Source organism: Cebus imitator, unplaced genomic scaffold (assembly GCF_001604975.1).
Source record: "Cebus imitator isolate Cc_AM_T3 unplaced genomic scaffold, Cebus_imitator-1.0 Scaffold183, whole genome shotgun sequence".
NCBI classification, from domain to species: domain Eukaryota; kingdom Metazoa; phylum Chordata; class Mammalia; order Primates; family Cebidae; genus Cebus; species Cebus imitator.
Window position 1 is genome coordinate 240,352 of NW_016107498.1, and position 15,070 is coordinate 255,421.

The following is a 15,070-nucleotide window of genomic DNA, read 5'->3' on the forward strand; positions in this document are numbered from 1 at the left end:
GAGAGTTGGGATAACTGCATATTCTAGGAAACCCTGAAAGGTTCAGATTCAGGGTGAGTTGTGAGCTCGGAATACCCGCAGTTGCAAGGGAAGGCCTGTTGATGTTTCTGATTCTTCCTGAATGCCTGGAGCGTACTCCCAGGTGAATGATAAAGTACCTTGGATGTATATATTGATGTTTTAGGTATCAGAGGAATAAGATAGGATGTTCCAAAAGGTTTAAATGAGAAAATGGGAGAAAGCACATACTTCCATGCTTTTTCTGTTACAGCTATATTGTTTTGAAAATTATAATGTGAGTGAGTCATCACTTTCTAAAAAAAAATGAACAGAGACATAAGAGGGAACAAGGTTTGAAATACAGGCTCTGGGCTCAGCTTGTTCCTCACTAAGCCCAGTTCCAATCAGTTCTTTGTCTGTCCTAAGCTGTTGTTCTAGGTCTAAGTGGTACATTTATCCCAATTTTAAAAAACCGATTCAGAAGTTTTGAGCTCTGTGCTACGTTTCTCCAGTATTGACACTACTTGGAAAAGCAAATAGGATCCTCCTCCTCAGGCTTGCTTATCAGCTCTGGGACTGCTCCAGGGTTTCTTCATTCCCTAAAGTCTGTAATGCTTTTCCAGGCTCACATAGATAGACACTCCCCAGACACAGGGTCCTATAATCAACATCACCCAGGTGGCCTGACTCTCAAATGAGTTTGGGTGGCAATCACTTGGGAAACTTGTTCTAAATGCAGATTCCAGGCTGCCAGCCCCAAAGGTGTGGGTGGCCCCCACTGGCACTTTTCGTGTATTTCCAGGTGTGTGTCTGACAGAGTTGCTGAGATATGGTGGTCTGCCTGGGACAGCTGCATCGGGAACTTCTTTTTGCATTGATGCTTCTGCACCACTTCCTCCTTTGGTTCCCCCACCCAGCAGGTGCAGACATTTGCTAACAGAGGTTCTTTGCTGTATGTCATAGCATTTTACAACTAGCTTTCTGCAGAACAGCTGAAAAAAAAAAAGAGTTCAACCTAAACATAGCCAAACAACTTTTACCAGAGCAGTAAAGTAATTTCCTCACTGGGCTCTGCTCTGAGGCAGATCTGAGGAGCTCTGTTCACTCTGGGTCCTTTTGCAAGTTTACCCTGGGCTCACCTTTGGCAAGATTCACCCTGCAAGAGACCTGGACCACCATGTGGGATCTGGTCTCCATGGACTGTCAGGCTGGCTTATTTCAGACTTGTGTCCCCAGGGGTGGGTGGGAGCTGGCTGAGGCCTTGGGCCAGCTGGGTAGCAGAGCCTTGTGCCCGGCTGGCCCTGTGCTGCCTGGTGGCCTTCTGAGCTCTGCAGCATGGGTGGTCCTCGTGCTGGTAGAGCAGAAGGCTGTGGGAGTTCATGGCCCCCTCTGGGGGACATGACGAATGGCCTTGCTGACAAAACGTGGTCTGCTTTCCATCTCTGAGCTATGAACAGTTTCATTTTCAAAGCAGGAAAACAAACCACGGGAACCAGACACAACACACCCAGGCCACAAACGATACAGCCATTTTCTCATCTCAAATAAGGGACCTGCAAAGGTAAAAGAAAAACGGCTTTGTTAGAATTCTCCGATGAAAAACAAATACGGAAAACTCAACCGGAGGTTGTAATGAGACTTCCTTCACCTTCCCTCCCTGGTCCTTCTGCTGACCTAGTGAAGTCTCGGTCCTCTGTGGTGGGCCAACCTACCTGATATTGGCCTTCTTCAGGGGCTTCCCAGAGGCCACTATGGAGGTGGGAGGGGCAGGGAGTAGGGGGGATTCACGCAGGCGGGGGGTACTCTCAGCCCTTCTGTACCCCACCAGTCCCATTTCTATCTGATTAATTGAATACAGTTCTGTTAAAATTTCTTTTGAAGGAAAGATTCAGCAGCTAAAGAACATTTGAAATATTCTAGTCTGGTCTGATCTCACATGCATTCTGATGAGTGGTTCTAGTGAAGAAATGAGGAAAAAAGAATAGCAATTTCACAAGAAGTGCATTGATTTCTGTGCCTCTCCTCTCTCTGATGTTGCCCATTATTTCCCTTTAACCATTTGTTCCTTTCTTTAGGGGTATGATAACTTAAGGCTGAGTTCTGAAGAGTGAGAAAGAACTAGCTAAAAATTATATTTCCGTATCTTGTGAATGACAAGATAAGCATGTGAACTAACCAACATGATAAATGAGCACCCTGCCTCAGCCACCAGTAGTTGGCAGGTGGACCCATGTGCCACAACTGGCTCGTGGATGTAGAACCTATCTTGTCTATGTTCCTATAGTAATATAGGAAATATAATAGATAAGTTGGGGTAGCTGCAAGATTGGTAACGTCTCACCCTCCTATGCCCCCGCCACTGGCCACGTGTGTAAGAAGTGACTTTGTTTCCCTAGCCATAGCTAATTGAGCCAAGCTGGGCCAATGGAGTCTTTCTCTTGCTAGTGACTAAGAGCATAGACTCAGGCTAAGCGAGGAGGGGTGGTAAGAGATTGGACCATAAGCAGTGTGGGGAGAGAGGACCATGAGCAAAGGTTGGGGTGCATAAATGAATACAGAGTGCAAGGTGGGCTGGAGGGAGCACTTGGAAAGGGCGGTGGGCCCCAGCTGCATCAGTTAAAGTATTTGGATTATTCTTTTAGGCCTTTAGCAGCCATTAGGAGAGACATGAAATCAAATCTAAATAGAGACATGAAATCAAATCTAAAATTTACAATGTTGAGTCTAGTGGTCCAGTGAAGATGAATAAGGAGTGGTGAGGTGGTTAGGAGGGTCTGTGTCAAAAAGGTTAATGTGTTCACATTTGGAAAAACTTCATAGAGTGGGTGCTCATTGTGTATCAAAGGAGAGGGGATAAGGACTTAAACAGTGGTGTCAGTGTGAAGAAGAAGGAGGAAGAGATTCATAATACAGGCCCAACAGAACCTATTGACCAGTTGGAGGTGGGTATGAGGGAGGGGCAAGAGACAAGGGTTATTTAGTCCACAGAAGGACTGATAGGACTTTGTAGGAAAAGAAGCTATTTGGAAAAGTGATGGGGATGTATCTGGAAATGAATTTTCTCCTTAAGAGTGGGACTATTTTAACATTCAGAGGTCTTTCAGGAGATGTAGTTTCAATCCACACCTTCTACGAAACTAATGTTATAGCAAACAAGTATCTTACATGATGATGTGAAAAAATCAGAAAGTGCTAACAAGGCGGTCATCCAAGAAACAGGTTATTAAAAAGGAGCGTGATATGATTTGGATCTGTGTTCCTGCCCAAATCTCAGGTCAAATTGTAATCCCTGGTGTTGGAGCAGGGGCCTGATGGAGGTGACCGGATTCTGGGGGCAGATTGTCTCCTTGCTGTCTTGCGAGAGTGAGTGAGTTCTCATGAGATCTGATTGTTTAAGGGGGTAGCACCTGCCCCATCTCCTCCTCCTCCTCCGGCCATGTGAGACGTGTATGCTTCCCTTAGCCTTCCTCTATGGTTGTAAGTTTTCTGAGGCCTCCCCAGTCATGCTTCCTGCACAGTCTGCAGAACCGTGAGCCAATTAAACCTCTTTTCTTTTTAAATTTCCTAGACTCAGGTATTTCTTTATAGCAGTGTGAGAAGGGACTAAAACAGCGTGTGACCCCAGTGCTAATGTGAAGCCCCCTCGGGAGCAGTTGTGCCTCTTACTGATTCCGAGCAGGGCAAGGACACAGTAGCCTTCGGTGAGCCTGGACTGCTTTGCAGAACCTATATACACATTGGGCCCGTGGAAACGTGGGCCAAACTGCTTTGGGGAAGAATGCTCAGAACAGATCTTATTTTCCATCAGTTTTTTCCCCTACTCCTATTCTTTTAGAACTTCCCTCAGAGATTTTCTTTCAAGCTTCTGAAATCTACACTTTATCTCTCCCTCTCTCTTTTTTCTTCTCTATGTCCCTCTTCCTGTCTCTAACTCTCTCTTTTCTCTCTCTCACTCATTTTCTCTCTCTCACACACACACACACAAACACACACACATGTTGATATGTGGAAAACTCTGTGATTTATTAGGATAGTTCTTCTGAATCACCTATTTCCCCATAGAAATGAAGGGAAGATGTAGGGGTGGGGAATCATAGAAAGAGCAGGGGCTTTGGTGCCAGGCAAACCTGGTGTTGATTTGTGAATCTGACATTTGCCAGATGTGACTCTGGGTAAAGTAATGAACTTCTCTGAGCGTCAGTGTCTTTAATACTTCATAGGTCTATTTCAGCGTTAGAGGGAGTATACACACACACACACACACACACACACACGTGTATATATACACACATATGCATATATATATATATATATATAGACACACACACACACACTGCCTCCAACATATGATATATGATATGGGGTATGTATATATCTAACATCTAGTGCTTAGTAGGCGTTTGATAAATATAATGAAATCAGTTCTATGTGTCTATACACTGTGAAGGTTTCCCTTCTACATTATTTATCATAGTAAATAATGGTCCCAGTATATCTTCCAACAGGTAAAATTCTCTAGAAACAAAACTTTAGCAAATATCAGCATGGAATTTATTCATGTTTTATTTAATTACTTGGAGCATTTAATGAAGGAATGAATTATTAAATGAGAACATTGATTGTTCCCTCCGTATGGCAAGAAGATCTCCTGTGTATGCTTAAAATAGCTCCGTAAAATGTAGAGCAGGCCACAGTAAATTAAAGAAAGGAAGGAAAATGGAACAAGGAATGAAAACACAATTTAGCCTGTAAGTCTGCATAAATGACAGCCACACCCCAATTATCCCACACCTCTGCATTCAGGATTTCCAGCTGTCTAGATGGGTGGTGAGTCCAGACCTGAAAGACGATTACATGCTGCTGCAGAAAGTTGAAGATGTATGAGTGCTGTGTTTGTGAGTTAAAAGAAAGCAATCTCTTTGGTTAGTGTGTGCCTCTAGACCCCTGTACCCTGCTTCACGCTGCCCTGTGCCCTGGAAGCCTTGTTCTTTGACTTCTCACGTGTTCTTTGCCCAGTGGAAGCCCTAGAAGGGTATGGAAGGGAGGGAGAAGAGAAAGTTTGAGGTACGTATCCCCCAGTCCTCTTCAGTGAGTCTACCACCCCTCTTCAGTGGGGTCTTTCCCCATGACACACTTCTTCCAAGTTCTGGAAACCACTCCCTTTCCTTATCCATTCAGAGCTAGAGGCAGTGATAGCTCCCTTGTTTTTAGACCCAGGGTACTGCGCCATCCAGAGTGAACCAGAAGATAGTTTACTCTGCCCACACTTTGTAGATAGTGCTTTTGTTAAGCCCTTCTAGAGTTCTAATTTGAGCATATCACCTGTTTCCTATTGGGACCTTGACTGGTACAGTTAGCACTGATAAAAGCCAAGTCTCCCTGATATCAAAGGCTGAGAAAACTGAAGGAAGGGAAGCAAAAGGGGAAAATAGAAATTCAGAAAGAAGAGAGGTTCATGAGGGTGATGAAGGGCATCCTTGAAGGACAGAGGAGTAGAGAAGGCACAATGCAAAATGGAGTAACAGCCACTGAGCAAATGTGGGTAAAGAGCTGCAACCCAACCCAGGAGGCTGGCCTATCATCACACTGAGACTTCCCAGCCCCGGAACACCCCTTAGGTGTCAAGGTAAAACCATACAAGCCAGTCCATACAGATGGGCTTAAATGTATAGGTCATGGGGAAATTTGGTCCCACTTAGGTCAGTAACTTCTGAGTGCCTCACTGTATTAAGACACAATCTAAGAGTGGATGGTTATGGTTTCTATACGCTAGTGTCTAAGAGAAAAAGCTAAATTATATTTCATCTATTCCAAAAGGGAAAGCAGTATTTGTTGAAGGCCTACTAATTGTCAGAACAGGTATATTTTAATTCCCACAGCAGCCAGAAAATAGAATAGCATTATCCCCATTTTATTAGGTGAGGAAGTACATTCAGTGAAATTAAGTAATGAAGGTTGCTTGAAGCTACACAGTGTGTTTCACAGACGAGTGCTGAACGCAACATTTCAGATTTCACTGAGCAACCATGCTGGCTCAACAAAGGATGAATCCTTACCCAGAATGATCCTTGAATGTTTCCAGTAGTTGAGGCATGACCATATACTTCTAAGTTCTGCTAGTTTTGCCAGGACAAGACTTGCTAAGACTGCTCTGTGTTTAAGGTGCACCATTTACAAAGAGGTTCATTGAGATAAATAAGTACATCTCTCAGAATGAATCTGACATATGCTGTTGGTGAGAATTCAGACACTGAGCAGCACTGATATTCAAATGCTGCCATTGAGAGAGAGGGAGAGAGACTTGTATTTCTCCCTTCTTTGCACCCCTTGTGTTCTACCTGAGGTGGTGATCAACTTTATGTTGGTACCAGTCTGCTTCATGTTAGGAAATGTTATATGGAACTAGCAGTTAGAAGTACCTACTGTGAGAAATGAGGAGCTAGTCTGCACTTTAAAGGCAGAGATACAAAAATCATCAGCGTAGCCTTTGTAGCCAAGCATTTGGTTCAGCGCAATCCACTAGTTACTGAGAACATACACAGCACAGTTAAAGTCAGAGTTTGGCTATCTTTTAGCTCTGTGACTTTGGTCTAGTTAACATCTCTGAGCCTTTTTTCCCCAATGAATAAAATGGGGCTAATATTATTGCCCTAACTTACAGAGTCATTTTGAAGAGTTCATTACATTCAACCACAATATATGTGCTTGAAAGTATTTGAAATATAGTGGGTCAAAATATATGGTCTCTAGTGTCATCATCATCAAGGACTTCATGGCCTGTTTGGAGGAATATGTGAATAAGAGCTGCTATTTAGAAAAAAAAGTGTGTTTGTTCTGAGCAGTTTCCCTCAAAAGGAGAGCAAGAAAGCTGGCTTTGGTCCACACTCTTGAGTGTTGGGGTAAGCCACCTAATTTCCCCGAGCCCCAGTTTTGGCATGTTTATAATGGGCTGATCATATGTCAGCTTCCCAGTGTACTGTGTTAATGAAGTTGATGAAATGAAATCTAGTACCTTAGAACACAGAATTACAAGGGACTAAGAGTGCTCCTAACTTACAACACTACTAGTTAGGTTTTTGCCACCTTAAGTTGCCGTTTCAATTCAGAACCAGCCCTTTCTGTTTCAAAAACAATTTCTTGATCCATTTTCCTCTGGAATATTCCCCCTTTGAAGAAACAGACTTACACACTAGTTAGCCAGAAAAAGCGTCTAAATTGGGAGTGGGGAGCAATGAAGGTACAATATGCTGTGCGCGTATGTGGGCACGTATGTTCCTAGAAAACTTCAGACTTCTCTGAGGATTTCTAGCACCAAGTCCTGCATCAGGGAGGGTTCATTCTGTAGCTCTGACATGGGATGGATATAATGATAAGCCCTAATTTGAGAAAGCTTTTATTTGGGGGAAGATTTTTGTTTTAATAATTTTTCTTAAAACTGAAAAACTAGTAAATATCAAATCCAGTTGATTCCAGACTGTTTAGAGAATGACTGTTATGTGTAAGACCCTGGGTTTGAAAACTTCATCTCTTTAAGGCTTATTTAAAACATCAATTTTTTGATAGTTCTTGGAGATTCAATAAAGCAAAACACCACCAGGCTTTTAGCCACCCTTAGAGGGGTTAACATCAGACTTCTTCTTAGGAACACTGGTCTGTGCCAGTGGGGATGCACCCTGTTCCCCAGGGTTTATTCTCCTAAGTTTCACTTTCAGAACAGAGAGGAAAAATGGCAGAGGAGCCTCTAGGCTGGGAACGTGGATGGGAAATGCCATTGCAGGGGCTCTCAGAAGGTTCTGGTGAGCAAGGGTATCGCAAACACAGAGCAAAGATGGGGCAGGTGAAGAAGCTCAAGGGAGCAGGAATCAACCTGAAGACGAATCAGCTGTTTCTGATTTATTGCTGCACACCCTTTTCTAAGCATTTTTGATGTCTTTTTCATAAGAAAAATACTGTGAGCTTCCCTAGTGACTTCTGAAACAAGTCTCTGAGAAGCAGCTTGTGGAGGGCACCTTTGTATGAGGCGCATGAAGGGGCTAATTGAAGGGGGCATCCAAATTCCTATGAGTACACTCCAGCTGGCCAATTAGTGGGCTTCTGGTGGGTGACGGCAGGCTGCACTGGTTTGGCAATGAGATAGCATCAATAAGAAAGAGATCACACAACAAAGCCATTTAACAAGGACAATGATTAAGAAAAAGACTCAAATAGATCCTCTTCTGCAAGTGGTTAGGAAACTCAGAACAGATGCATGACAAGTTAGTGCATGTTGGCCAAATACGAAGATGGAACGAAAGAATGATTATCAAGACACCTACCCATCCTCTCACTGGCCATTGCTTGGCTGTGAAAAAAGGCCAGTCTATGACAAACTAGAGAGGCTGAGAAACCAATGCTGTGTGGAGATAGCTTTCAAGTAAAAAAAAAAAAAAAATCTAATCCAGGCTTTGCAAAACATCAGCGAGTGCATGTAATACCAGCAAAACCTGAGCTTTCAATAAATCAGAAAACAATGGGGGCATTGTCTGAACTCACCAAACAGTCCTTCACTCCCACAGTGCAGAACACTCTAATCTGTGTGCAGCCAAAACTCAGCCTCATCTTATCGAACTAAATTGATTTATGAGAGGAAAAACCTAAAAAGGGAAGCAGCAAAATAATGATATTAATTCTAATAATGCATTGACTGGTGCTTATATAAATCACTCTCCCCACTCAGATTGATTTCATCCGAGTAAAAACTCCACACATAAGCCCATCTCCAGTTGCTCAGCTCAGGCAGCTACCTCAGGCCTCTTCTTGTAGCTAGAGCTCGGGAAAAAGGGTGGGGGGTCTGCTGGAAGTTCATAGGTATTTTGCCTGAGAAAGGCGTGTGGGATCAGCCCCAGAGGTACCGATGTAATTGGCCACACACACAAATGTTGCCGCATCTGAACATTTTTGGCAGCTCATGAAAGCTCCTTTCCTAGAGGCCACTTGAGTGTCCAAATAAAAGGGGATTTTTGTTAGTGAAAACTGGAAAGAATAACCCTTCCTAGGATCAGGCTAATAGGGCCTGGCCTGTTAAAATGTAACACTGGGCTGGCCAGAGTTGGAAGTGTTGCTGGCAAGAGTTGGAAGCAGCTGCGTGGAAAGCCAAGTCTTGCTCCCAAGGAAAACTCTTCTTCCAGTTCAGGGGAGTGTTCCGTAGCCCAAAGAGCCTGCCAGACGCCCCCCACCAAGGGCAAGAGCTTCTGTTGGGGTAGATGGGAGAGGGCCTTGGGTTGTTTCTGCCTCCCCCTTCACCCAAGCTTCCCTCTCCAGATTCCCTACCCCATCCCCCAGGCTCTGTGATTCTAGGCAAGTGAGCCTCTATGGCTGACCTCTGTGGCCTGTTTCTGCACAAGGCCTGGGAAAAGCAATTGCTCTCAGTGAGTATGCAGGGTGTTGACAGGCTTGGGCCGAGGGAGCTGGGAGGGAAGCAGAGAAAGCTGGGCTGCAGAAATAAGGCCACAAAGGCCTTCTCTTATCACCAAAGGGCCCCCAGCTGAAGAAAGGTCTACTGCTGCTTGCTTCACAAAGGAAATGCCTTCTGCTGCAAGCCAGTCTCCGCCTTTCTGGGGAGCAGAGGCCTGTGGGCTCTGCACCTAGGGTGGCCAGGTAACACCCAGAGTGCCCAGTTAAATTTCAATTTCAGATAAACAATGAATAATATTTTAGTACACATAGGTCCTGAATATTGTGTGAGAAGTAATTAAAATGTATTCTTTATCTGAAATTCAAATTTAATCGGGCATCTGGTATTTTTATTTCTTCTATTAGGCAGAATTCTTAGATGCTCCCCAATGACCCTCCCCCTGATGCACTCTCTTACCCCAAAGCGTAGGTGAAACCTATGAATGTGATGCAACATCACTCCTGTGATTATGTTACACTACATGGCCAAAAGGATTTTTGCAAATGTAATTAAGCTCACTAATCAGTTGACTTTATCAAGTCAATCAAAGAGAAGATTGATCTAGGTAGGCCTAACCAAGCTGCATGAACCCTTAATTCTGTGTCTAGAGTCTAGATAAAAAGGAAGCTAGACACTTGAACCAGTAGACCTCAAAGGAGTAAACTGTTGTGCTATGGAGAAGGCCACAGGGCAGGGAGCAGTGGTCAGCCTCTAGGAGCTAAGAGTAGCCCCCATTTGACAGCCAGCAAGAACGCAGGGAACCTCAGCTCCACACTGGAAGGAACTGGGGGTTCTGCCAAAATCTGAGAGCTGGGAAGAAGCCCCCAAGACTTGGACAAGATGGCAGGGCCTGGCCAACACCTGGACTTCAACTATGTGAGACCTGAGCAGAGAACACATCCAGACCATGCCAGACTCCTGAATCAGGGTAACTTTGAGGTACAAAAATACACATTATTTTAAACTGCTGAGTTTGTGATAATATGTTCTACAGCAATAGTAAACTAAAACATTTTCTAAATCTGGCAGTCCTCCCTGTATCCTATTGTCTCTGGCGTACACTTACAGGGGTTTCTGGTGCAGGCAGCAAGGACTGAAGATAAAGAACAGTAAGGGAAACAGATGCACTGGACCAACTCCCGTGAGCATCCTCTGCAGTCAAAGAGCAGGACTGGAAGGGAAACTATGATATTGTCTGCTTTGGTGCCCATGTCTTGGCCTCCTGGACCCTGCAGCCCCAATATCTCAGTTTAGATCTGTAGACACATACACACATGCTTGCTCTCCAACACACCTTCCTTTCCAGGGAGGAGTGTCGGGGATGAGCTTGTCACTTGTCTCAGACAGATGCAGTTGCTAGGTCAGTAAGTAAACAGGTGGTCTCAGCCAAAGTTCATTATGGAAGCTGTGGAAACAGATGCATTTCATGTAAGGATCAACGTGTGTGTGTGTGTGTGTGTGTGTGTGTGTGTGTGTGTGTGTGTGTGTGTTGGGGAGGGTGGGTATAAATATAAACAGAGAAGGTGAGACTCAGTCTAGGACCTCCTTAGGCATGGATTAAGTTTCTGTGCAGATCATGTAAATAAGCCCTCATAGTCTACAAGAAACTTGGATATCTTTTTTAAAAGGGTCAGAAGACCTGTTTGTGTTTTGCAATTCTCCAAATGTTCTTCTGCTCATGGATTCCCCTAAATTCACTTTCCAACAGCCTTTTTGGTCCCCCTGGCCTCATGCTGCCCCTGAAAGTGGCCGGAGGAAACTCTTAGGTGTCAGGCAGTCAGCATGGAGAGCTTCTTTTCATCCCCTGAGTGTCTGGAGATGTGAGTTTAATGAGAGGCATCGACCTTTGAATTATACAAATGGACCTCTTTAGCAATCACTTCCCTCCCCAGTCCATACCCACCCTCAGCTTTTAATCTTCTCAATTATATTTCCTTTCCATTGATTACTACTTTGCTAACTTTCGGATTGAGCAGGCAGTAAAACCTCAGCCGCACAGGTAATGCAATTGCTTTTCAAGCCTGACGCCTGCATCTCACCTCCTGAGGGGACCCGCAGCCCCCCCGCCCCACCCTGTTGGGTCTTGGCAGGTCCATCAGCCTTCAATTGATTTTGCAAGATGGCCCCTTCCATCCAAAGATCTGTGCAATCTTGGTTAGGAAGATGGAGTTCAGTTCTGAGCTTTAAGTAGCAAAGATAAGGGGGATTTGCATGCGGGCGGGGTGTGGAAAGGGCACTCATAGACACCGACTGTTTGCAGCTAGGCCTGGGAGCAGGGAGCTCTGGGTTCCTTTCCCACCTCTGCTCTGACTTTTTGAGCGACCTTTGTTGAACCACTTAACTTTCTGTGCTTTCCCTCACTGCCATCTGTAAGGGGGAAGACAACGGCACTTGTCTGTGAAAATGCTTTGAGGGATACTGGCATAAAAGATGCAATGTAAAAGTAAGAGATGGGCAATGTTTTCCATAAAGAGCCCCTTGTTTTCCTCTGCAGGAGGCCTCATTTGAAGGCTAAGAAGAAAAAATGAGAAATGTCCTTGATATCCGAGGCCAGGTGGAGGACGTGGCTCGGGACCAGTTAGAAATCCCTTCTGTGGCTGGGGGCTCCCGCGCTGCTGCTGGGATGTGAGCTCAGTGAGGGGCGTACTGGGAATTGGCCGGCAGAACAAACGGATCCGAGGTCTCTGCATTGAGCAGGACCAAGGGCCATATCAGCATTAGGCCAGCGACCTGACAGCAGCAAGGGGGGCCTGCCTCCCAGTGATTTACAGGCATTGACGCAGGGACCCGGGGTGGGAGGGGAGTCAGAGAAATTTGGGGACATGTTCAAAACTGGAGGTCGTCCAGAGGAAATTACTCAATAAAAACCAGGTTTCTCTAACTGAATAGATCAATTTACAGCTCATAAGGTGGAAAAAGTCTGAGACTTCAAGATGCCGGCTGGGTGGGTCTCCTAAGGTTTCCTCCCTTGGCAGAGTGGCTGTGGCTTTGGCTTTCTTACCCCGGGTGCCCCTTCTGTAGCTTTCAGGGCCAGCATTTTTCTTTCTTCTTCTTTTCCTCTTTCACTATTACTTAAATTTGGCTGGTTAAGATTCTTCCCCTCCTCCCCTTCCTCTTACAAGCCTTCCACTTTCAACTTTCACCTTCCTACAGTCCTGTCAGAAAAGCCCCTATTGTTTTTGTCATCCTAATGGTACAGATTCTCTTAGAAGCTTCCCCAGCTCATCTCAACATCCCTCCTCCCTCTGTGTTTTCCTTAGGTCCTCAAAGCTCCCATGTGTCTCTTCCAGCTGCCCGTGGTCTGTGCTGCTGCATGCCTCCCACCCCCCTATTTCTCTCTCTCTGCCTTTATCTTCCCAGCCTTTCTGTTTGGTTGCACTTTTGGCCTATTCCAGCTGCTGCCCAAGTAATTCATCATGAGCATCCAGGAACACCATCAACTATTGGCTGAGCTGCTTTAAGCTATGCTGGAGCCATAGAGTTCTCAGCGGGGCAGGATCACAGGAAGATGGACAGGGCCCAGATGGGGTGAAATTCCATCATCCATGAATCATTCATCCATCCATGCACCCACCATCCATCCATGCATCCATCTATCTGTCCATCCATCCATCCATCCATCCATCCATTCATCCCAGGCTTCATTTAATCATAACATTCATTGCTTTTTTCATTCAACAAACATTCATTGAGCATGTGCTATATCCCAGGCATTGGGCTAGGCACTTGAGAGAGAATGATGATCAAATATAGATGTGGGTCTTGACCTATGGGGTTCAGTGGAAAAGGCAGACATAAGTAGTCACAGAGACAATGTAAAACTCCAATCAGAGCTAAGGAGAGGTGTAGGTACCAGCAGACCATCTCATCAGGATTTGACTTACATAGGATTGAAGCATTAAGCTGAGGTCTGAAGGCTGCAGGGAGAGAACATGCAGGCAGTAAGGAAAGCTCTTGGTAAAGCCTGGCTGTTCTCATCTCTACCAAATTCCTTCCCTTTTACTTGCCAAAGACTAAAATTCTTTTAGCAGAAGTCAAGGCTGTTAGGCCACAGACTTTAAATGCAATGCATCCTATGAGACGGTAACAGTGACTTAAATATATTTGTAATAAGGTGTAAATAATGGATGTTAATCTTTCCCTGGGAACAGGCCTTATTAGGGGATAGAAGGGGCATTTAATATCTGAGGGCAGGAGATGTGTGGGGAAGAAGGCATCCCTAACAAATTGATGGTACCTAGGATGTTGGCACTCTCTCTACACTGTGCCAGGAGTGGGCTCTGCAGGCTCAGGAAAAAGCACACACTCCCTCCCCACCTGCTGCTCCACGTGGCAGTTGACTGGCCTGACAAGCTGTCCCTTCCTCCTCTGGGGCCTTAGTGCTTGCTTCCATAAACGTTGGAGACCAGGCAGTTCTTGAAGCCCAGCACCTCCTTTCTGTTTTTCAGTAGCACTGGTCACAAATTCAAAGTGGACATCGGGTTTCATGGCTTGATGGCCTCGTAATTGTTTTGGAACTAGCCTTGGATGGATTTACGGTAATGAACTCACCTAACAGCAAACCCATCACAGGCCTCTCTGCAGAGAGGATCTTTCCTGAGTGAAGATATTAGAAAACCATTCTGTAAAGGAAAAGCAATACGGACTGGTGACTTCAAATTTAGGAAAAAACACCACTGTTTGGGTTTTTCTTTTGGCCTCTAACTTTAAACGCTACATTAGCCAGTTGCTAACCAACACGGTTTTTGGCCAGAGTCCTGTTTATGTTGGCATCAAATGTATGTATCACAAGCAGTTTGTGTATTTCTGGGCATGTGTGTATGTGTGTATGAGTCTGTATATATTATAAACTCCAAAACTTTTGAACACAAGGTTTTGTACTCTTTTTACAGATTCTTCTGGCCAAGCAAATAGGCAACTGGCAGGCAGGGCATCCATGTGCATTAACAATCGGCGTTCAGGCCGCCGCGCCCCGTCACAGCCACTCTTTGGCTTGGCCCAATGTGACACTAAACTCTCTGGCCTCTCTGGACCCCTGTCCTATTTAGTTATGAATGAATGAGGTGGCCCCTGCCCAGTGAGAGGGGTTCTGGGGACAGTGGGTGTTTTCTGTGTCACCTCAGTCTGTAGGCAAATCATCAAGAATGCTTGGGATATGGAGTTTTCTCCTAATAGGGGCCAGAAAGGCTCCATGTTTTTGTGGCTTGGCATTAAGCAAACAACTGCTTTTTTGTTCTCTCTTCAAATTATTTGCCCAAACAAAAGGCAGCTGTCATGGGGAGAAAAGTAGGATTTTTCCAGCGTATACCCCTTTCCACGCCCCTCGCTCAGCTTGCTCTCGGACTCTGCATTTCCGTAGCTCGGTGTCAGATTTCCAGCCTGCAGACATGCTCCAGAATGCAAAGCCACCTTCTGCCTCTCCCAGGCCTCCCGACCCAGTGCAATTCCAGAGCTAAAGGCAGCATTCACAGGATGGCACCTTCTCCCTCCAAAACCCCAAAGGATTTCCCAAGCCTATAAACCATGAATTAGAAACATTCCTTCAGGGACTAACAGTTTGGATAAACAGTGAATTCCAGAACAAAGATTGCTTTCTCTCAAACTCCTATTTCTTTAGACAGTTGAGACATCAGATCT